The sequence below is a fragment of the Diabrotica virgifera genome, chromosome 10, assembly GCF_917563875.1.
Source record: "Diabrotica virgifera virgifera chromosome 10, PGI_DIABVI_V3a".
In the NCBI taxonomy this organism is placed as follows: domain Eukaryota; kingdom Metazoa; phylum Arthropoda; class Insecta; order Coleoptera; family Chrysomelidae; genus Diabrotica; species Diabrotica virgifera.
Window position 1 is genome coordinate 40,972,937 of NC_065452.1, and position 25,318 is coordinate 40,998,254.

At 30.6% G+C, this 25,318-nt stretch overlaps 1 protein-coding gene and 2 long non-coding RNA genes across 3 annotated transcripts in view; 2 read left to right on the forward strand and 1 right to left on the reverse strand.

The window, feature by feature from the left end:
- The window catches only part of LOC126893326 (ankyrin-3-like), a 36,137-nt gene extending 18,472 nt beyond the window's left edge, over window positions 1-17,665 (reverse strand). Inside the window, exon 1 of the mRNA XM_050663374.1 lies at window positions 17,546-17,665. The gene's annotated coding sequence lies outside the window, so the exon portion shown is untranslated. The remainder of the gene's footprint in view (window positions 1-17,545) is intronic.
- On the forward strand, window positions 9,763-12,830 carry LOC126893327 (uncharacterized). The gene is made up of 3 exons (XR_007701137.1): window positions 9,763-9,981; window positions 10,067-10,326; window positions 12,362-12,830. It is a non-coding gene; the product is annotated as an uncharacterized LOC126893327 (long non-coding RNA).
- A 3,498-nt stretch (window positions 17,666-21,163) lies between the features above and the next one.
- On the forward strand, window positions 21,164-24,683 carry LOC126893463 (uncharacterized). The gene is made up of 3 exons (XR_007701186.1): window positions 21,164-21,977; window positions 22,709-22,866; window positions 24,110-24,683. It is a non-coding gene; the product is annotated as an uncharacterized LOC126893463 (long non-coding RNA).
- The last annotated feature ends 635 nt before the right edge of the window (window positions 24,684-25,318 follow it).

Genomic DNA, 25,318 nt, shown 5'->3' on the forward strand with positions numbered 1-25,318 from the left:
ACTGTCAAATTAGATACTAACAGTAATCGCATAAAAATAGAACGGGGGGTTAGACAAGGACTAACCCAATTTCACCTAAACTTTTTAATACGGTCTTTCAAGCAGCTTAAGCTACTTTCAAGAGTTTGGATTGGATGATAAAGGGAATAAAAATAGATGGAGAATAACTAAACAACTTACGTTTCGCCGATGATATAGTCATAGTAGCTGAGGATGTAGGTATGGCAAGAGAGATGGTACAGGAACTCGTTGTGGCTACATAAAATGTAGGTTTAAATATAAACATCTCGAAAATAAAAATAATAACAAAATTGGTACCCAACCAGAACATTAGTATTGGTGGGAAATAAATAGAACTCGTAGATAGATGTAAATACCTGGGACATGAAATTAAGATTGGCAGGGATAACCAGCATTTGGAAAACTGAGAGCAACTTTTAAAAGTGAGTTGCCCATATGCCCAAAGAGAAAGGTATTTGATCAGTGCGTCCTCCCAGTCTTGACGTATGGATCAGAAACACTTACCTTAACCTAATGCCTCGGCTACCAAACTAAGAGTCACGCAGAGAAGAATGGAGCGGTCAGTGTTAGGAATAACTGCAACACAAAATCAAAAACGAAGAAATCAGGAGAAGAACAAAGGTGACTGACGGCATCGAAAGGATAGCCAGGTTGAAGTGGAGATAGGCAGGACACATACCCAGAATGACAGATGGGCGATGGACAAAGAGGTTATTAGAATGGAGGCTAAGAGAAGACAAAAGAAGCGTCGGTCGACCACCTACTAGAAGATGGACTGACGACTTAAGAAAGCTAAATAAAAACTGGATGAGAGCGGCGCAGGATAGATGGGGTTGGAAACGAGGGGAGGAAGCCTATGTTCAGCAGTGAACTTTTGAGGGTGGATGATGATTTTTTAAAGAGGAAACTCAATCTGCAATAAAAAACAGGGGTTCCTATTTAAGATTTTAAAGGTAACCCCTACCCCACCTCCAGAGTGTGGAGTGGAGAATCGTGTTTGGTGTCATTCGATAGGTTTTTGAAAAATATTAAACAAGTGTTTTTTGGTTTTTCATTTGGAAGTACATTTCTCGAAATATTAGACCGTTTCTATAATTTTGCTATGGTATCACGATATATCGTTTTTTCCGATTATAGCGCGATCTATCCACAATTCACAAAATGGTTCGAATAAAATTTGCTTATTTTTACAAGGAGAATCCAAATCTGCAACAAAAATTGGGGTTTCCATTTAAGATTTTAAAGTTACCCCCCGCTCCAGCCCCAAGGGTTGGAGTGGGGGACTTGTTTAGTGTCATTCCATAGATTTTTGAGAAATATTTAACACATATTTTTCAGTTTTTCGATCCAATGTTCATTTCGCGAATTATTCGACCTTTCCGCTACTTTTGGGACACCCTGTATAGAACACTCATTCATCATAATCATTCAAGATCACCTGTTTTTCATTTAAATAAAATTTGTTCTGTTCATCATAATGTACACTTTAAAAATAATCTACTTACTAAAAACAGACTTTTACAAACTAAGATTTGACTAACTATGTTGAATAAATTTTAAAAATTATTTTTCAATATGAATTTATATTAAATTTTAAAATATAATCACTTACCTAATGGTGCTTATGGAGATGGTTCTATTCGGTGTATGTACACAAAACTTAAATAGAAAACAAATTTAAACACTTCACCGATTTTACATTTTATAGTGCCAGTTCTCAAAGACAAATGGCTCATGCTCATAGTGATTATCGGTGAGAGATCCGATTTCTTGCTGGTATAATTTTCTTTACAGTATTATAAATAAATGATTCATTCAATACTTTGTGTGTCGATTACAGATGTTTCCCACGTTTCTAATCTCTTTTAATATTTTTTTGGTTAATAGCATACGGTGACTGTGCGAAATGTGTATTATGCACATTCCATATTATAGACCGCTGTCGCGGAGACACAGATTCTGTTAAACTATTAATTACCCAATATGTAAATTTTTTATTAATAAATATGTTGTTTCCAATTTATCTCTCAAAATTATCCAAACATTTTTTGACAAAATACGTTTATGTAATATAAATTTAATTTTCGTTCTTTCCCGAAAAGCTAGGGGCGCACACCCCCCCCCCCCTGCCCGTTAGTATGGGCGCCTATGCAAGTTACTGAAATACTGTAGTTTTAATCTTGCTCGTCCCTTATTCTTTATTTTTCAAAAATCATTACAAACGAGTGAATTCCCTCCCGTTTGGAGAGTTAGTTTTATATCACCGATATTCAAGAATGACGATAGAAGCAGGGTTCAAAGCTACAGACCTATTAGTATCCTTAATACTATACCTAAACTATTCGAGAGTTTAATATGTGACAAAATTAAGCCTACTATACAAAACGTAATATGTAATTGAACAAAAGTATGGTTTTGTTATGGGGAGATCAACTGAAATGAACTTGTTAAATTATACCTCCTTCTTAAATGAAGCCTTGGAAAGCAAACAACAGGTAGATACGATTTATACAGATTTTTCCAAGGCATTTGCTACTGCTAGGGTCAACCATACGTTATTGTTACATAAGATCGAACAGTTAGGTTTCTCTGATCCTCTGCTTAGTTGGACTCGAAATTATCTATTAGGTAGATAGAAAGCAGATAGTTCGTATTAAGAATTATTTCTCTAATGAAATTATAGTTAAATCGGGGGTACCTCAAGGCTCCCACTTAGGACCTATCTTTTTTAATTTATTTATAAATGACATAAATAAAAGTTTCAATTTTGCTCAATTTCTTCTATTTGCTGATGACCTTAAATTATTTCACATAATTACCTCTGATTTGGATCGCTACAATTTGCAATAAGATCTTAATAATCTTGTGGAGTGGTGCTCACTTAATGGTATGGACTTAAATGCAAACAAATGACATGCTACAACTTTTACTCGACTAAGAAACTTTGAGAATAGTTCTTACTATAAATATACGGGACACTATAGGTTACAATTAGTTGACTCAGTTATTATAGATCTGGGTGTTATTCTTGACACTAACTTGAATTTCAACCTACAAATTAATAGCATGGTTTCTAAGTCATTAAAGATGCTTGGCTTTGTTAAAAGATGTAGCTATGACTTTATGACTGGTCGTTCTTTACAACTTCTTTATTGTTCTTTGGGTAGACCACATTTACATTATGCATCATGTGTTGGGTCACCTCAATATTGGTCACATTAATAAAATCGAACAAGTTCAGCGTAAATTCTTACGTTATTATGCTTATAAGATGTATTTCACTTGTCAAAGTTACGAGTCTTTACTGCAAGTTATTCGACTTGACTCATTACAGAGTCGTCGTCAACATAAAGATCTTTGCTTCTTATATAACTTAATTCATGGTCATAAATTCTGTATCTCACTCTTAAATAAAATTGGTCTACGTTGTACCTTCAAGAACCACCCGTTCTGTGATCACCTTCCACGAAGCCATTAACCGTACAAACTATGGTTCAAGTTCCTATCTCTGTAAAACTATTAAATTAGCAAACACATTATCTCCGCATATTGATTTCTTTATGAACGACTTTATAGTTTAAGAGCTAGAGCCTAAAAATCATCGTTATAAGTAATATGGAGTTTGGCATGTGAAATGTGTCCATTGTATATTGACAATTATGACCCCTTTTAGGCTGACACCTCAGTGGATACAGGAAGTAGCAATAAGGGATGAAAGGGGAAAGTTAGTGTAGTCTTTAAAGGTTTTCACCTCCTATTTTGTTTAACCTCCATCGATTTGCATGAAAGTTCCAATGAATGCTCCAAGAAATAAAAATGATTTGGTGTCAACTTGCACTTTTACCTTGGGAGTGGATACCACCCCTTCTCGGGGGTGAAAACTATTTTATTAAAAATAACCCCACAAATCGATAGAGGGGCAAATTATAAGTAAAATTTGTTATATCATGTTATTAAAATAAATCAATACTTTTTGAGTTATTAAAAATCAAAGATTTGTCTATTTAAGACCATGCGTGAAGCTACGGATGATAAAAAGAACATATTAATTAATTATTTTATGTTAGTAAAATATTATTTTTATATTATTTCGATATTATAAATTTAGCAAAAGTGTATTCGAATATGTCAAATGTATCCATTATTGGACACCCCCTGTTTCTGGACATATTCAGTTTATATTGATAGAAAAAATTCAATTAAATATCGAAATAATATAAAAATAATATTTTACTAACATACAATAATTGATTAATATGTTCTTTTTATCATCCGTAACTTCACGCATGGTCTTAAATAGACAAATCTTTGATTTTTAAAAACTCAAAAAGTATTGATTTATTTTAATAACATGATATAACAAACTTTACTTAAAATTTGTCCCTCTATTGAATTGTGGGGTTATTTTTAATAAAATTGTTTTCACCCGCGGGAAGGGGTGGTAATCACCACCAGGGTAAAAGTGCAAGTTGGCACCAAATCAGTTTTATTTCTTGAGGTATGCTCTAACTAGTCACCAATTTTCATGCAAATCAATGGAGGTTTAACAAAATAGGAGGTGGAAACCTTTAAAGACTGCACTAACTTTCCCCTTTCATCCCTTATTGCTACTTCCTGTATCCACTGAGGTGTCAGCCTGAAAGGGGTCATAATTGTCAATATACAATGGACACATTTCACAGGAAAAACTCCATATTACTTATGACGATGATTTTTTGGCTCTAGCTCTCCGTCTATTACTGCGTTTTCCACACAATTACATTTATATATTTAACTTAATATTTTAATTTCAAGACTGATTTGTCAATTACTGTTATTGTCTTTGTTCTAAGATAAGTTGTATTTGTCAATTGCAAAATGTTTTAGATATTTAGATTTTATTACTTTATATTATAGGACTAGCTCTCAATTGTTAAATGAGAGCAAGTAATTTTATTATTGTTTATTATGTATTTACCAATTTTGTACTAGATCTTATTTCCAATTGTTTTTCTAGTTTGTGTGACATTTTAATTGTATTATGTACTAATGGACTTCGGTAAGTCCATAAATAATAAATAAATAAATGATGTAGGGAACTGAATGCTGGGCAGTTAAAAAAAAGAGGAACAACAAGTGCATAATGTGACAGAAACGAGAATGCTTAATTGGTTGAGTGGAGTGACAAAAAAGGACAAAATTAAGAATAAGAATATCATAGAAAGCATCAGGGTGACACCATTTCATGCCCAATGAACATTATGGAATTATAAAAATTTGCAAAAAATTTAATTTATTGCATAGGTAGTTAGAATATTCACATAAAAAAATTAACTAAAAAATGTTCATTAAATATCATTTACTTGATATATTTAAAAATATATGTTTTAGTCATAATAAAATTGTACTAGTGCCTCTGTGTTTATTGCTTGTGGAAAAGTTTGAGGTTTCTGTAAAAATTATGTTAGATACTTAACTTATGTTAAGTGTGTTTTCTATAATAAACTTACGTGCATAGAAATCGGCCCACTTAAAAATTTGGTCATTTTTGATATCTCATATTTCCTAAACCAGTTGGCCGATTTAAGTTATTTTTTGAACATGTTATATCCTGATTCTTTAACAATACCACTGTAAAATTGTTGCTAAACAGGTAAATTTTCATTGTATACCGGGTGTACCAATCAAACTGTGTTTTTCTCAAAGTTCGCATCATCCTGTGGAATATTCTAGCATTTATAAATTACTGAAATTTAAATCCAACTATAGCCTCAGGTTTTCTTAACATTCTGTTTTTTGATTCATTTGTTTATGTTGGATAATAAAAAAGTTAGGTACTTTAACAACTAGACATGTTCTTCATCAATACACAGTGCTTCTAAATAAGTGCGACAAACTTTAATTAAGGGGTAATTCTGCATGAAAAAATAATGACAGTTTGCTTTATAATCATATGTCCGCAAACGCTTCGTTTCCAAGATACGGGATGTTGAATTTTTTCTTACAAACTGACGATCTATTTATTGCTTTAAAACCAGTTGAGATATGCAAATGAAATTTGGTAGGTTCTAAGAGATGGTTATTGCGGATTTTTAGACACAAAATTAAGAATTTTATATTCACCATTAGCGTGCATATGGGTAATATGATCGGTCATACACGTATGCGCGCTAATGGTGAATACTAAATTCTTAATTGTATGCCAAAAAATCCGCAATAACCATCTCTTATAACCTACCAAATTTCATTTGCCTATCTCAACCGGTTTTAAAGCAATAAATATATCGTCAGTTTGTAACAAAAAATTCAACATCCCGTATTTCGGAAACGAAATATTTGCGGACATACGTTTATAAAGCCAATTGTCATTATTTTTCATGCAGAATTACCCCTTAAAAGAGAGTTTTTAAGCCCCTTATTTCAGCAACGTTAAACGTTATACGCTATTCTGCTTATGCGCATTAACTGAAAAATAACGTATTACCTTATTAGCGGATAAGGTGTCCCCTTATTTAGGTAGAAATAAGGTTCACGTTATTAAGGGTTCACGTTATTAAGGGATTACGTATTTGTAAGATTGCCATATGTCATATATCTAAATCATAAAAAACGAAAAAAAAGTCATATGAGCTGAACCAAAAACAACTAGAATAATAAAAAAAATATGAAAAAAAAAATTTTAGGAAACGCTTTTTTTTAGTTCCGAGTGACTAAAATTATAAATATTAAAAAATCAACTAAAAAGCAAAAAATAAAAAAAATTGAAAAAATCCAACACATTCGTTAAAGAAAAGCGTGGGGCGAAAACCGTTTATTCTATGAAGCGTTTTGCTTTTTAGTTGATTTTTTAATATTTATAATTTTAGTCACTCGGAACTAAAGATAAGCGTTTTCTAAAAAATTTTTTTTCATATTTTTTTATTTTTTACTTTTTAGTCTTACACTTTTCAAACATTAAAATATATCGCATGTTTATTAAAATATATATATACAGTGAGCACGTAAAGGTTGGAATAAATTCAATTTCTCGAGAATGGACGACTTTGGAAAAAATCCCGAAATAAGTCAACTTTTATTTTTAAGTTACGACTTTTTAGCATATATATCATACTAGTGACGTCACCCATCTGGGCGTGATGACGTCATAGATGATTTCTTTAAATGGGAATAGGGTCGTGTGATAGCTCATTTGAAAGGTAATTTAATTCTCTATTCAGTAATATAAACGTTTACATAATTATTTATACAAAGCGTCCAAAAAAAATTTATTAATTAAATTTATTGACTAAAAAGAAGAATGCATGTAATTTATTTAGCCCAAAATATATTTTACTGCTCTCAGAAAACAGAAAAATTTGTTATTTGAAAAATAATCATTGCTTTTCGCTTAAATTAAATGTTCAAACTGTCAAGAGGAAGGTGGGTGGCTGCTTTAATATTAATTTAAGCAAAAAACAATATTTATTTGTCAAATAAACATTACTTCCTGTTTTCTGATAGCAGTAAAATGTATTTTGAGTTAAATAAATTACATACATTCTTCTTTTTACGTCAATAAATTTAATCAAAAAAAATTTTTTGTTGACACCCTCTATAAATAATTATGTTAATGTTTATACTACTGAATAGAGAATTGAATTACCTTTCAAATGAGCTATCACACGACCCCTATTCTCATTTAAAGAAATTATAGATGACCTCATTACGCTCAGATGGGCGACGTCACTAGTATGATACATATGCCAAAAAGTCGCAATTTAAAAATAAAAACTGACCTGTTTCGGGATTTTTTTCCAAAATCGTCCATTCTGGAGAAAATGAATTTATTCCAACCTTTACGTGCTCACTGTATAAAACATATGATATACAAACATGAAAAGTAGTCGGAATCGGCAAAAGATTTGAAACTCTATAAATTTATTTATGAAGCATAACGTAAACAATTAACGTAAAAAGTGAAATTATGTATAGTTTATATAATTAGCTACAATCTGTAAGTGTCAAGTTTCTTCATTGTAAAAAGCAAGAGAATTTAAGCATTTTTCGTTAAAATCGTTTTTTTATTTAAACAATTAATAAACATAAAAAAAATGTTATTGACTATTCGTGTACTGTTCCCGCGAATGCATATGTCTGCAAATTTTTAGTCATTTGCATTGAAGAAAAGGCAGTCAAATTAACGTCCAAAGATTTGACCCAAACGATTGAAATAAAGAAAAGCGTTTAATTAATACGCCAAAACGAATTCTAATGTTAATTATAGCACAAAACGTTTTTACCGGTGGTTTTTCTAAGACTACTATAAAAACACGAATTTTTTGAATTCGAGTTTTGGTTGAAGTTTTGTTTCGTATCGTATTGAAATTTGACACGAATAAGCGCCGATTTTTATATAAACAAATATATGAGCGTTTAAAATTTGAAACTTTATTGTTTATTTATGAAGCATAACGTAAACAATTAACGTAAAAAGTGAAATTATGTATAGTTCATATCATTAGCTACAATCCGTAAAAATTTCAAGTTTCTACATTGTAAAAAACAAGAGAATTTAAGCATTTTCCATTAAAATCGTTTTTTTTTATTTAAACAATTAATAAACATAAACAATTTTTTTTATTGACTATTCGTGTATTGTTCCCGCTAATGCATATGTCTGCAAATTGTCATTCATTTGCATTGAAGAAAAGGCAGTCAAATTAACCTCTAAAGATTTGACGCAAACTATTGAACTAAAGAAAAGCGTTTAAAAAATATAGTAACGATGTATAAAATTGTAATCAAAATTTGTTTAAAAAAAACTATCAGGTAATAAACATAATATGTTTGTTAATATAATATGTTATAATATAATTGAATATAATCTGCTTGGCAACCCTGGTAGAATATAACACCATTTCTTGAGAAATCTGACACTTGATTGAATTGTCTTGTTAAACTTAGGATGGATGTTTTGTGTTCCTAAAGTAGTAAATTGTCTTTGGTGAACGTCTTAATACATTTTCTTCCATTATGGCAAATAATTCAATAAAATAAGTTATAGCACACAACTGCCGTTTTATAGGTTACATTTGCCAAATGTCAATTAACATTAATCTGTGTGTGTATTTTCTGAAGGGTTTCAAAATCTATTTTAAGCAAATACGTTATCCCTTATTTATCACTCATTGCGCATGACACGTATAACGTTTTACGTTTAACGTACGTCAAAAAGTAGAGGGTCTAAAATCTCTTTAAAGTTTGTCGCACTTATTTAGAAACACCGTGTATTGATGAAGAACATGTCTAGTTGTTAAAGTACCTAAAGTCGACTTTACATTACATGATTTATCATGTGATTTGTCATATGATTTGGTTATGGAGTGAAATTTACATGTTTACACTGTGTGATTTGTCATATGATTTTGCATTGTTAATACGGCTCGTTTTGTCATAAGCATTGTCATGCGGCTCGTCATGGGAAAAATCATATGACAAATCACATGATAAATCATGTAGTGTAAAGTCGACATAACTTTCCCAGGCAACCAAGTGACGTCAATAACGTCGATGAAACGTCTGTGTTTGGTTGAATATATACACGTGTTTGAACATTATGTCATATGGACGTATTTTGTAGGTGATTTTAAATACGTAAGAGTAATGACGTTAAAGTACGTTTAAAAAAACGTTTTCATTTCAGACAGTAAGTCTGACGTCACGAAATTTTGAGGAGCTTTAAAAGTCAGATGTCAGATTAGAAGTTACAAAACAAAGGTTATGTTTCATGTTTGAAGTTTGAATCATCGCATCGTTTTATTTTTTATTTCATGGTATATCCATCGTCGTATTTTGCCTATTTTAGATTCATTTGGATTTTGTTTGCTGTTTTTTTTGTGTATTTTTAACACTTTTGTTTGTCATTGTGAATTTTATAAACTTACCACAACGCAAAGTGATTATAAGGAAATTATTATTGGAAATTTCAGATGTTAAAGAAAGGTAGGCAAGCTGTTCATTTTTCCCTGATATTTATCAATAATGGTGAATTTTGCAAGCAATAACATTATTTCTTTTATTGTTTTAGATATTCATTGAAGCTGAAAATAATTAGGGTAGATCCATATTATACAATTCAGTCATCAGAATTGGAGTAAAGTGCATTCCACCAATTACTATTATAGAATAGATATTTATACATATTCTAGTGGAGTCTCACAGTTACTACTCTAAGTAGCAGATGAAAGCATGCAAAAGCCTTCAGGCACATAAAAGCCTTCACAACTGGATTTGTTTTGAAAGTTGGGAGTAAAAATTGTTAATGATTTCTATATTATTGTTGGAAAGGTATGCCTTTATTTTATTTATTCACAATTAATAAATATATGGATAACAGTATTAGTGCCTTTTGGATAAATTGGTTTTAAATATTAGATTTATTTATGTTTATACAGGGTGTCCTGAAAAGATTGGTCATAAATTATAACACAGATTCTGGGGTCAAAAATAGGTTGATTGAACCTCACTTACCTATATACAATAGTGCACACAAAAAAAGTTACAGCCCTTTGAAGTTACAAAATGAAAATCGATTTTTTTTCATATATCGAAAACTATTAGAGATTTTTTTATTAAAAATGGACATGTGGCATTATTACGGCAGCAACATCTTTAAACAAAAATTAAAGTGAAATTTGTGCACCCCATAAAAATTTTATGGGGGTTTTGTTCCCTTAAACCCCCCCAAAATTTTGTGTACTTTCCAATTAATTATTATTGTGGCACCATTAGTTCAACACAATATTTTTAAAACTTTTTTGCATCTCAGTACTTTTTCGATAAGCCAGTGTTTATCGAGATATTTTGAATATTTGTCGAATCCACCACATATTTGTATATGGTTAAGTATGATTATAGACCTGTTAATAATCTGAAAATTTAATTATAATTTACATTTTTAGGTATATTTTGAAAAAGAAAAAGAAGGAAGAAATCTTGATAAAAGGTGACTTATCAAAAAAAGACTAAGAACCAAAAAGTTTTAAAAACACTGTGTTTAACTAATGGCACCACAATAATAGTTTCATTGGAACGTACACAAACATTTGGGGGTTTAAAGGAACAAAACCCCTTAAAATTTTTATGTAAATGTATTAAAAAAGAAGCCGCATCTTGATAAAAACTGGCTTATCGTAAAAATACTAAGAGGCAAAAAAGTTTTAAAAACGTTGTGTTTAACTAATCGTACCACAATAAAGAATTGATTGGAACGTACACAAAAGTTTGGGGGGTTTAAGGGAACAAAACCCCCATAAAATTTTTAAGGGGTGGACAAATTTTACTATAATTTTGTTTTAAGATGTTCCTGCCATAAGAATTATACATGTCCATTTTCAATAAAAAATCTCTAATAGTTTTCGATATATTGAAAAAAATCGATATTCATTTTGTAACTTCAAAAGATTGTAACTTTTTTTTATGAGCATATTTGTACTAAGGTAAGTTAGGTTCAATCAAACTATTTTTTACCCCAGAATATGAGATATAATTTATGACCAATCTTTTCGGGACACCCTGTATATCTGTATGAAACCAGACATATTGTCATCCTAATTTGTAAACTGTGTAACTCCATAATTCTCTGAAAATGAGTTATTACTGCCATGTGTTTGAAAAAGTCCCTACTTCTCATTTAAAAAGGATACACATGCATATTTTTACCAGATGTGTAAATAATGACATCTTCGTATACACAGTATCTCCCTTGTGGCAAATTTAGTACGAAAAATATGCAACTCCCCAGTTTGTCATACCACACGACTACCTCACTGTTCAGAAAGTGATATTTTCAAGAAAAAGTTGGTGGTAAGTAATATTAAATACTCATATTAAACAGTAGGGCTTTTTACTCACAGTCATTTGTTTTGAGCTTCTGTCAAATGTCGTATAATCCGTGTATATTAATATTATACACAAATTATACAACATATGACAGAAGCTCGAAACAAATGACAATCGATGAAAAGCTGTATATACAAATGTTAGTGATATTATGTGTATCTATAAAATATTCCATTTTAGCATCCTATGTTTTAAAATGTAGTAGTATTCACATTAGTCATATTTAGAGAAATAGTTTTTTGTGTCTCCTGTAAAATTTTGATAAATGGAGTTACGCAGTTTACAGATTAGGTCGACGACATGTAATTGCGATGATAGAAAAGTGAATAAGTTATGATTGTTTGTTCTAAAATTATATTACATATATGAATGTCTGATTTTAAATAAAATATTCTCAATCATTGTAAAGAACGCAAATACTCTCAATAAAAATAAATTTTTGTAGTTGAAGAATTCCCACAAAGATAAAATATTTTTTTAGGTTAAGCATTCCCAAAAAGCTAATGCTAAACCACTAGATGCGTGGGTGATAGCCAGTTCTGATGGCATAGCAAATGCACATTGTATGTGTATGGCCGGTAATAGTGAAGTCTGCAGCCATATTGCAGCAATATTATTTGCAGCTGAGTATGCCCACAGCAAGACAGAAGAAGAACCCAATGCATGTACAGATGTTACAGCTATGTACATGGTTTGGAGATAGCAACATATGCATTCTCTGATGAAAAACTAATGAGTTTTGAAACTGTTCGGTCAGTGCTTGTTGTGCTATCTAAACGAACTGAAATATAAGATGGCTTTGGCTTCGTGTTGCAGCGATATGAAAATGGTTATTAATTTTTAATTATAATGTACTTCGTCATCATCAGTATTTGTATTAGTCTTTTAAGTGTGTATTTATTGTGTTAATTACTATCAATGTATAACAATAATAAAGATATGCCTATGTATTTGTATCGTTTAAAGTATGAGTAATTTTTTTTTGAAACTTTTATTTAGCAATATATTATAAACATTCTAACAATAAGCAACTTTGGGGCTCGAAGTAAAAAATTGACTTTGGGTCAGTCCAATGACTGGACCTCTAGTATGGAAAAAACATGACATGTTTGACACAAACCATAAGGCGTCTGTTATAGGGCTTTTCATTCACAGTCATTTGTTTCGAGCTTCTGTCATGTGTCACATAATAATAATATATCTACGTCGTAAGTTATTGGTATAATAATATAACAATGATACAAACCAAAGACGTATGACGTAGATATATTAATATTATGTGGACACATGACAGAAGCTTGAAACAAATGACAATCGATGAAAGCCCTATAGACAGAGCGTAACACTAGATTATAATCTCATTATGGATAGGTTGGATTTTGCTGCTGTATCACATACGTCCAGACCATTTTGAGTATTGTATGTAGGTATACCAACAGTTTGTTACAGTAATTCTTCTTGACAACTATTTGAGATGTTTATTTGTTTTTGATGATTAGTTTCTGTTAATGAAGTAATTAATTATGTATTATTGAGTTTAATTGAATTAATTTTTAGCCTCCTAAGATTGATTCTAAAAAAACTATGTTTTTCATATCACGTATTTAAAACGTGATAAAAATTACGTGAGTTATGGTGGGACAAATCGACGTAAAAAGTACGTTTTTCATATCACGTATTTAACCTTTTCACTGCGGCTAGTTATAAGAGTAGTATGGTCTCTGGTACGGCTGTTTCATGCCTGTGCTGATCAATCCGGTTGCCGCAGTCAGTCGATGTAGTACTACTGTGGCGAATAAATACGGTTCGCGCAGTATATCAATACAGTGTATTCAGGACTGTAATTGCAATTTTGTAGAAGTAACTGTTGTTGTTGTCATTTGTTGATGTTAGATTCTGGAAAATTAATAATTTGCCGACGTAACAGACCTTGTTCAACTGTTTGTAATTTTGTTTTTGAAGATTTTTCCCACTTTTATTAGGAGTGGCAAAACCGGATACATGTTTTGCAACTTTCGGCCCTCATTTGTAATCATTTGGATGCTAAATGCTACAAACACAAATTCTTGAAAATGCAACCCAAAAATCTTATTTCTAATTATTTTTATTAGATTATTTATCAAATTACCGGTCATAACGCTCTTGTACTTTTTTCAAAGTCAATACAAATGAATTCTTAAACTAAAATGAAATAAGCTGATAAACACTATCCTATATAAATACGGCGAAGGGAAATCCTAAGATTTTACAAGTAAATTCTCCAGAGTGCGTGCCTGTATAAAAAGGTGCGGATTTGTAGGGCTCCCGCAGTAAAGTATAAAAATTTTAAATGTATTGTAAATTTTGATATAATATGCCTAACTCTCTTCTATAGGCAACATACAATAGGCAAACAATATCTGATTCATACGGTTGCCGCAGCGAATGCCGAAAAAGGTTACGCGAATTTATCCGGTTCCTGTTGTACGGGCACGAAATTATTTTACGTATATGTCCGATTCCCGCAGTGAAAAGGTTAAATCGTTATACAAATGACGTGAATTATGGTGGGACATATTCACGTGATTTTCGACGTCGAAAAAACGTGATAAACTTACGTCGTTTGGTGATAATTATGACGTTTTTTCAACGTTTTGTAAACGTTATTTGGTTGCCTGGGTTTTTATTATCCAACATAAACGAATCAATCAATGAACAGAATGTTAAGAAAACCTGAGGCTATAGTTGGGTTTTAATTTCAGTATTTTATAAATGCTAGAATATTCCACAGGATGATGCGAACTTTGAGAAAAAAACACAGTTTGATTGGTACACCCGGTATACAGTGGCGTAACTAGTCTGACTGCGCCCCAATGCAAGTATTCTCCGTGCGCCCCTATTCGTAGGCTCATTTTCCAGAATATGAGTTTTTTGAGCCCACTATAAGGTCTGCGCCCTAATGCAATGCGGTGCGGTTGCATTGGCGTTAGTTACGCCACTGCCGGTATACAGGGTGTTTCATTGGGAAAGTAACATACGTTAACTGTAGAAAGAGGACACTTAAGCGGTCTCAAAAATACCATACTTAATGGGTCTTACTCCATTAATAACAGAGATACTGGGTGTCTTATCAATTTTGCCATTTTCTTATTTGGTTCATAACTTTTTAACCACACCGTATATTTATTTTATATTTGGCATGTAAATATCCTTTAAGGTGTACAATAAATTAACTTATTTACAAATGTAAAAAATCCAGGGCCGGATTAAAAAATATTAGAAAAATATTCCGACCCAAAAACAACACCCTGTACATTAAATTTTTTTAAAATGGATTTTTTAGTTGAAAAGAAGATGAAAACTAAATTTAGTGGTATACTTTGAATTTTCGGCAAAATGATTTTTCTGGTCAAATTTTGAATTTGAATTCTGAATTATGTGACTTGCGAGAGCTCTAAGTAGAAAAAAAAATTAAATACAACTTACAACTTGTTAACCGCACTGTATATTTATTTTATATTTAACACGCGAATATTCTTTTAGGTGTCCAATCAATTAATTTATTTACAATTATAAAAAATCCAGGTCTGGATTAAAAAATATTGTAAAAATATTCCGACCCCAAAAAACACCCTGTATATTCAATTTTTTAAAATGGATTTTTGAGTTAAAAAGAGGATGAAAAACTAAGTTTAGTGGTATACGTTGAATTTTCGGCAAAATGATTTTTCTGGTCAAATTTTGAATTTGAATTCTGAAATTATGTATGTGAATTGCGAGAGCTCTAAGTAGAAAAAAAAAATAAAACTTTCAAATTGTTAACCGCACTGTATATTTATTTTATATTTAACACGCAAATATTCTTTTAGGTCCAATCAATTATTTACAACTATAAAAAATCCAGGTCTGGATTAAAAAATATTGTAAAAATGTTCCGACCCAGAAAAACACCCTGTATATAAAATTTTTTTAAAATGGATTTTGCATTTGAAAAGAAGATGAAACACTAAATTTAGTGGTATACTTTAGTTGAATTTTCGGCAAAATGATTTTTCTGATAAAATTTTGAATTTGAATTCTGAAATTATGTCAATTGCGAGAGTAAGTAGAAAAAATTAAAATGCAACTTAATTTTAATTAATACCATTATTTAATCTAAATTGGTAAAATGTTAAAACATTTAAGTGTTTTTATTATCTGTGACAAATAGTTTATGGCGAATATTCATCTTTAAATAATAAATAAATAATAAAGAGTGCATCACTTTAATCAACAAAGTATCTAAAAATTATAACAAAACAGAGAAAATGTGCAGCATAACTATTCAAAATTACCACCATCAAAAATTATTGTTATGTGTCCAAATGTTAATATTTTACCAATTTAGATTAAATAATGGTATTAATTAAAATTAAATCATATTTTAATTTTTTTTACTTTGAGCCTCGCAATTCACATAATTTCAGAATTTAAATTCAAAATTTTACCCCAAATTTTTTTTTGCCGAAAATTCAAAGTATACCATTAAATTTAGTTTTTGAGCCTCTTCTCAAATGCAAAATCCATTTTAAAAAAATTTAATATACAGGGTGTTTTTTTGGGTCGCAACATTTATATAATATTTTTTATTCCGGACCTGTTTTTTTTTATTTGTAAATAAACTAATTGATTGGACACCTAAAAGAATATTCGCGTGTTAAATATAAAATGAATATACAGTGCGGTTGACAAGTTGTAAGCTTTATTTCAATTTTTTTCTACTTAGAGCTCTCGAAATTCACATAATTTCAGAATTTAAATTCAAAATTTGACCAGAAAAATCATTTTGCCAAAAATTCAAAGTATATACCACTAAATTTAGTTTTTCATCCACTTTTTAACTGAAAAATCCATTTTAAAAAAATTTAATGTACAGGGTGTTGTTTTTGGGTTGGAATATTTTTCCAATTTTTTTTTTAATCCGGGCCTGGATTTTTTACAATTATAAATAATTTAATTTATTGTACACCTTAAACGATATTTGCGTGCCAAATATAAAATAAATATACAGTGTGGTTAAAAAGTTGTGAACCAATTAAGAAAATGGCAAAATAGATAAAACACTCAGTATCTTTGTTATTAATGGAGTAAGACCCATTAAGTATGGTATTTTTGAGACCGCCTAAGTGTCCTCTTTCTGCAGTTAACGTATGTTACTTTCCCAATGAAACACCCTGTCCCTGTATAATGAAAATTTACCTGTTTAACAACAATATTATTACAGTGGTATTGATAAAGAATCAGGCTATTACATGTTAAAAAAATCACTTAAATCGGCCAACCGGTTTAGGAAATATGAGACATCAGAAATGACCAAATTTTTAAGTGGGCCAATTTCTATGCACGTAAGTTTAGGTTCTTTAGAAGTACGGTCCAATTGTTCTTGTTTTTTGTTCTATTATTGCTACTTATATTAATAATTAATAAAATTCCTTAATTCAAATAAAAATTATCCAGTTACTATTGTATTGCTTATCTAAATATTGAACTATATTTGCCAAAACGAGAACCTAAAAAATCATGGGTTTTAACGAATATTCCTAGATAGATACAGATACCTTGTGAGATTGTATTACTTATTTATAATAAATATAGGGATCTTATAGAATAGAGCGTGAGATAAATGAAAATGTAGGTCTGTACTTACATTAAAAACTTATGTATGATGTAAAACTTTTCGTGTTTTTTATAATTACAGATTATGTATAAACCAGATTACCAAATACAAACGCTTTATGCTTTATAAGCACTTTATCGGAAAATTAAATTCCGACCAGGGTTGCCAGATGAAATTTCAGAATATCCCTAGACGGGAGCTTCAATTTCCTCTAGAAATCCCTAAATTAGTTTCCAAGTACTATTAATTTTGCCTTTAAAAAAGAAGAAATTGACAGAAGACAGCTGTCAATTTAATTTATTACATAATATATGTCATATTACATTATTTAATCCACTTTAATCATTGATTAGGTAATGTTTTATTGTTTATTTAGGAATATTTATGTCACGGAACAATAAATAATGACAATAATAATAATAATTGAACAAAAAGATATTTAATAACAACAAAAATTGGCGCTAGCACAGTTTAATACATCCCTACATTCGGGGAAAATCCCTAGACATGGCAAGCCTGATTCCGACAGGGGGAGCTCAAAATTTCAAAGATGGACGATAACTCTAGGAAAACATTTTTGACCTCACAGTTCTAAAACGTTAAATCAAAATCATTTACAGGAGTGTTTGCCAGAGTAACCACTAAGTTTTGCCACTAATAAGTCTAATAAGACATCTAATAAGTTAAAGACGACTCAAAATTATGTTTCATCTGTATGCATTCATTAAAATTTGATGCTAACTACTGATTTGTTTTTACCTTTTTTTCATAAAAAAATCTGGCCCCCCGATAATCACACAGCGTTTTAAAAATTATTAATTTATCTTAGAATTACTAATTTTATTTTTAATTTAATTAATAGGTACACTACAATTTATTTTACACCAACAGATAACAATTTTTAATTAAATAAAAACTGCAAACAAGTAGGTGAATTTATTTTATAATAATTGTGTTCTGGAAATTACGGGGTGGTCGGAATATTTTGCGTAACAATGTACATTTTATATACAGAATATATACTACATTTTATTTATTTATTTACTTTTGCAGTCGCTTAAACAATAAAAAATACTACGTTTAATACAAACGTTAAATTAACAAAATGTGTGATTTGGCATTTAATTTAGGTCATTACGTAGAGTATAATAGGGATGAATACTGAGGAACACTGCAATAGTTTTTTTAAGTCGAAATTATTGTTAATTACAACATAAACTGGCCGCAAATATGTACACAAGACGCAACTGGCTAGATATTTTAGTCGGTAATTTTGCCAATATTAGTAAAATTGGCAAAAAATAATTACTAAATAGTTATTATATTACTAAATAGTTAGTAATTTTGCCAATTTTTGCAAAATTGGCAAAAAACAAAAAACTACCGACTAAAATATTCAGCCAGTTGTGTCTGAGTTTAGCGAACCGACTATATATCAAATGTTGATATATCAAATGTTGATATGTCAAAATGTATATATATCAAATGTTGATATGTCAAAATGTATTTCTACCGTACACTTCTCGTAGACTCTGCCGATAAGGTAGAGTCCTGTTGGGAAAAAGTCGCGCGCCCTCAAATGATACTCAAATGTTATATATGTTCGTGTGTCAAAAGCAGTGATGTGGGAGGGAGGGGATATGACATAAGAGATGCTCTCGTGTTTAATAAATGGGATGGGACCACTTGATTTGACACTTGTGCGGAAGGTAATATTGCGGCGGGCAGGTTTTTTATGTTATACGTGGAATATATGTTGTTAATTAATTATTAAAATTATTAACTATATATATATATATATATATATATATATATATATATATATATATATATATATATATTTATATAATATAATACAATTTTATAATTATATACTTTACATAGAACAGAATATACTGCCAAAGAGTTGTTCCGCCATATTGCCTTTCCCATTTAGCCCGTGAAAGCGATCCCATCTACTTCACCTCATGTCACATTCACATCCCCTCCCTCCCGCATCACTGGTCAAAAGTGACTGGGCACGCTAGGTTCTACCTTGGTTCTACGACTACGAGAAGCATGATACTATAATTGCTATAAATAACAAGATAGTATCTTCCCGTAGCGCAAATACGTCCGAGTTAGCGCATCGCATGACGTAACTGGAGACCGGAATTTGAATTCTTGTTGTTAGCTTATAGTCCGAGCTGTATCGTCGCCCCCGTTAGGTAACATATTCCGATTCGATTTTGTTGCACAAACTCACTTAAAAAGAGTTCCTTATAACAAATATACAGAGTGCCGGGAGGTGCCGCGGTCGGAAAATTGTTTAAACAATTTTCCTAAACAAATTCAAAAAATCAAGTTTTTCACTTCAAAAAATCAATTTTTTCACTTCGTATAATTTTTTTTGATTCTTTGGGTCATTATGAGCCAAAAATGTCTCTTGTAATTTTTCTCTAAAATTGACTGTTGTTGAGTTATACTCGATTTAAAATTTGAAAAACTCAAAAATGGCCATTTTCAAGTCTTAAAACTCTGTTAAAAATTATTATTATGAAAGTCAATAGTGACTGAATGAAAGTTGAAAGCCCATCCTACAGGATTCTGAAGAAATTTTGTCATTATTTTAAAACAGCTGTTATTTTTAATTGTTAACCAAGAGCGCTAAGTGAGGCGGCCGTCAATGTGAGTGCAAGTGAGATGCACCATTAGACGGCCGGAATGGTGCATCTCTTTCGCACTCACTATTAACGGCCGTCTATATATATGCAGTTAGCGCTTATTGTTAATAATTAAAAATAACAGCTTAATAATACAGTAGAGCGTTGATAATCCGAACCCTGGTAATCCGAACGTCCGCTAATCCGAACGTCCGCTAATCCGAACGCAAAAAATAATAAATTTAAAAAATATGATCGCGGACCGCATTTTTGGATTTAATATGACAATATGGGCAAAATATGACCTCGGATTTTTGTTTTGTTTATGCAGAAATACATACAACTTTTGTATTTGTTTATTATATAGGTGTTTTATTCCCTGTAACTAAAACGTATGTACATAATATGTACTATGTTTATGAGCTTTGTATTTAGTTTGAACATAAAATGTTCGATAATCCGAACAATTTAATAATCCGAACTACCCCTGTACCAATTAGTTCGGATTATCGACTCACTACTATAAAATAATGACAAAAATGTCTTCAGGATTTTGTAGGGTGGACTTTAAACTTTGATTTGGTCACTTTCTAACTTTCATGGTAATAATTTTTATCTGAGTTATTAAGCCTTGAAAATGGCGATTTTCAAATATTGAATCGCGTATAACTCGACAAAAATAAATTTTAGAGAAAAATCACAAGCGACTTTTTTTGCTTATAGACATGGATCCCGCTTACCAAAAAAAAGTTAATTAACAGCAAGCTGCTAATTTGTTAATAGCTTAACGGTGTCTAGTCGGACAAACTTTGATGTATGGGAACACTGGAACAGGGAAAGTTTTAATTGTGGAACAGTTTAAACATTTGGAACGTCAGATTACGAAAACGTTCCATGTGTTTTGTCGGACAGAACTTCCAATTGATTTGTTACCATTTCATTAAACCCTCATCCAGAAAATCAGACTAGTCTTTATCACCAACTGGGCATTTTTAATGAGTGGAACACATTTGACATGCTCTTAAACACATGCCCTAACAACACACAACATTCCAGGAATGTACTACCAAAGTTCTATCAATATTTGAATGTCCTGGACATTTAGGGAACATTCGGTGAACATCTGTTTAAATTATTCCTGGAATGTTACCATAAGACATTCTGTGAACATACTACCAATGTTCCTATATTTTAAGTTGCGAAATAATACATACGTGTAACAGATACAACATTACTTATAACATACCAGACAAACTAAGTGACACTTTAGGCCTACAGTGCAATAATATGTCAAATTTAAAGAGTTTCCCAAGTTCAATTAATACAATATTATAAACATACAAATGTAATAAAAATTATTGTTCGCGAATATTCAATTTGGAATGCGATTTTGTTAATAAAAAAATACTTATAACTTATGCAAAACCCAAGAGAGGCATTTATATTTATTTCTTTTGCGTTCATTTTCAAATTCGCCGTGCATATATTTTTGTGCATGGCGCTTGAGAGGGCATCACGTGACTAAAAACGACCAACCAACGACCTCGCTTCGGCCATCTTGGCATCTTCATCTTGGCCACCTTGCTTTGCCGTGGGTGGATCGTTGTTATTTGTGCTTTTTAAGAATATTTTTTTAATCCGGATACTTTTATAATAGCTTTAATAGTATTATTAACATAGTGAATAAAATGGTGTCCTGTTTTTAACGCAGTTGGAGTAGCAGAAACAAATAATGTAGATAAAAAAATCTGCAGGAATAACGTTTCAATTATGACAGAAGCTCCAAACAAATGACTGTGAATGAAAAGCCCTATTAAAAGGTTAGTATGCAAATATGTAAACGAAGGCATGCCCTGTATTTCAGAAAATAAATTAATACTATTAATACCCTAATAATACTATTCATAAAAAATCTTTTAAGTAACCTAGATAATATAACAAAAGTGAATAAAAGGCATAAATCAGAAGAATTATTATTTTATTTTATAAGTTAATAATTATTGGTCATATCCATTTATTATTTTAATAATAATTGTGAATAAGCCACAAACTTCGCTTATTCCTAACTAAAATAGTAAATAGAGATAATAACAATAGGATTTGTAAAACTAAAGTAATTCTTTTTGCGTTTTTGCTAATGTATGCCTTTATAAATAGGATGGTAGACCACACACTATAATATGCAGTACCAACTAATGAATACACAGAATATTATAGTCGATTTGCTAAACTCAGTCTCAGTACTACTGAGTCTCAGACACAACGGGCTAGTGATTTTAGTAAATAATTTTGCCAATTTGGTAAAATTGGCAAAAAAAAATAATAACTAAATAGTTAATAATTACTGTAATTTTGGCAAAATTGGCCAAAAACAAAAAAAATTACCTACTAAAATCACTAGCCAGTTGTGTCAGAGTTTGGGGAACCGACTATACTAATAAACAATTTCTAAGCTGTTTTATAATATTTTGTGAGTCCATTAATCATATTTTTTATTTAAAACTAAAATTTGTTAATAATGCTTAGTAATGCATATATTTTGTATTTTTAGCTTTCCAGAAGATCCTGCGAAGAAGACATGAAGTATAGATCAGATTTGTTAATAGAGGAGTATGTTCAAAACACTTTTTAGAAAAAGATATTGACAGAACTTCACTTTCATCTGTTCGTTTAAGAGACTGTGCTGTTCCAATAGCTTATGTCACACAGGTATATGCATTTTTTTTCTTGGTTTTAACATCTTTAAACGCGAAATACGCAATAGCTTATCGAATTGATGCCATGTTATTTTTCTTTATTAAGGTCTTTGTTTATTATTGTGTATGTGTATTAACAACAGAAACATTTTTGGTTATTCTTTATTTTATTTTATATTTTGTCATCAAGTGTTCAGTCAATGTATGTAGTTTTCTTATGTACACCTTTATGGGTTTATACCTGGTGGATGTATATTTCAATAAATAAATAAATAAATAACCTAATTAATAATACAGTCTGTACAATATAGATACTGTTGTAATTCATTATCTACATCGGAGATCTAAGTTGACATTGTTGCCCAACTGCAAAAAATGTTTGAATTCATTTTAAGTCAAATATATCACATAATTATTGCGAAGTAGATTATACAACAAAACAGATTAATATTCAATGTAAATAAATAAAAACATCAGAAATAGAAAACAAGAATTAAGGTATAATCTTATGTTACAGTTATTAAGGTACCAAGGGTATTATAAGGATAATAACGCTTGAGGTCAATGGTGTTTTTAACAAGGGCCTGAGGGATATACGTTGACCGAAAGCGTTATTATTATAATACCTGTGGTGCCTTCAACGTTTAATGTCTGACTAAATTATTCTTTATATGCGAAAAATTTGAATGAATTTTGAATTGATTAGTTTTTAAATAAGTACATTTACCAGTAACAGTAGTAACATAATTGTGGTAACCATAGTTTTACTTAGGTTGATATTTGTCAACTTGACAGTATCTAAGTCGTTACTTAAATTTAATGCCCAAGGGCGTTATATCATACTTAACAGACTTCGAAATGTCATTATTTGTCAAATAATGTACCAGTAGGTCATTAAAGTAAATAATAAAAACAATAAATATAATGAATACTAAATACTTATTTGTTTGTGAAAAATCTATTTCTTTGTGGCTTTTTTGTAATTAACTATTCTAATGAGGAAATAAGCCACAATTTACTTGAAAAAATAATTTTATTAAGGTTTCTACTTCCACGTCGGATGTCGTTGTCAAAATACAAAATGTTCATTATTATTATTTTATTTATTAAATATTATTTATTATTTATTTAAATATTATTTAATATTTATTTTTTTATTATTATTATTTATGCGTATTATTACCTGTAAATAATATTTCTTCTGATTGTTAATTGTAAAGGATAGAAAAATTACCTTTTATTTTATTTTCTTTTAGAATCAGCTGAGAGAAGTGGTCTACAAAAAACCAGAAAGGAAACGGAATATGTGGCTACGAAAAGCAAAAGAAAGGTTTACAAAGCAAATGTGACACATTTTTTTATAATATTTAGGAATGTCAGTAAATTACATTAAAAAATGTATGTAAAGATTTTGTGCAATAAAAATGTTTATATTTATCAAGGATGTATTATTTGGTATGGCCACATATCGTCAGTGATGTGACAATACCTCCTATCTGTTTTTTTCAAGAGATTTGTAAGATAGACTAAAAACTTGTTTCGGCCACCTCCTGTTTTCATATATTTTTTGACTTGTTTTGCAGTAAATTCAACTATCTATTTACTACAAAAAAGTCAGAATACGTACGAAAACAGAAAGTGACCTTAAAAAATGTTTTTCGTCTCCTGCAAACCTCATGAAAAAACATAGGAGGTATTGCCACATTACTGACGATATATTTCAGTGAATGTCTAAAAAATATACTGTGAATGTTCAAAGAACGTTCGTAGACATTCATGGAATGTTTTAACAAGACATTCAGTCTAAAAATATACTGTGAATGTCCAAAGAACATTCATGGAATGTTCCAACAAGACATTCAGTCTAAAAAATAGACTGTGAATGTCCAAAGAACATTCGTAGACATTCATGGAATGTTCCAACAGAACATTCTAAGAATATTTAAAATGCTGACACAGCACTTTCCTGGGACTTTCCAGGGACATTCGTGTGCATTTGGGGACATTCCAGGAATGTTTTCAATGTCCTGTGTGTACATTCTAGGAACATTCATGGAATGTTTTGTGTTATTAGGGTGTTTAAGAACATGTCAAATGACAAAAATCATGTTGGTTAGTAATAGAATAGCAGTCTGATTTTTGCATGAGAGTTTCATGAAGGGTAACAAATCAATTGCATGTTCTGTCCGACAAAATACATGGGACGTTTTGTAATCTGACGTTCCAAATTTTTAAACTGTTCCACAATTAAAACTTCCCCTGTTTCAGTATTCCAGTGCATCAAAGTTTGTCCAACTAGACACCGTTAAGCTATTAACAGATTTTCAGCTTGCTACTAATCAACTTTTTTTTGATACGCGGATCCAGGTCTATTATAATGATCCAAAAAAATCTAAAAAAATTGAACGAATAGAAAAAATTATTGCTTTGAATTTGTTTAAACAATTTTCTGACCTCGGCACCTC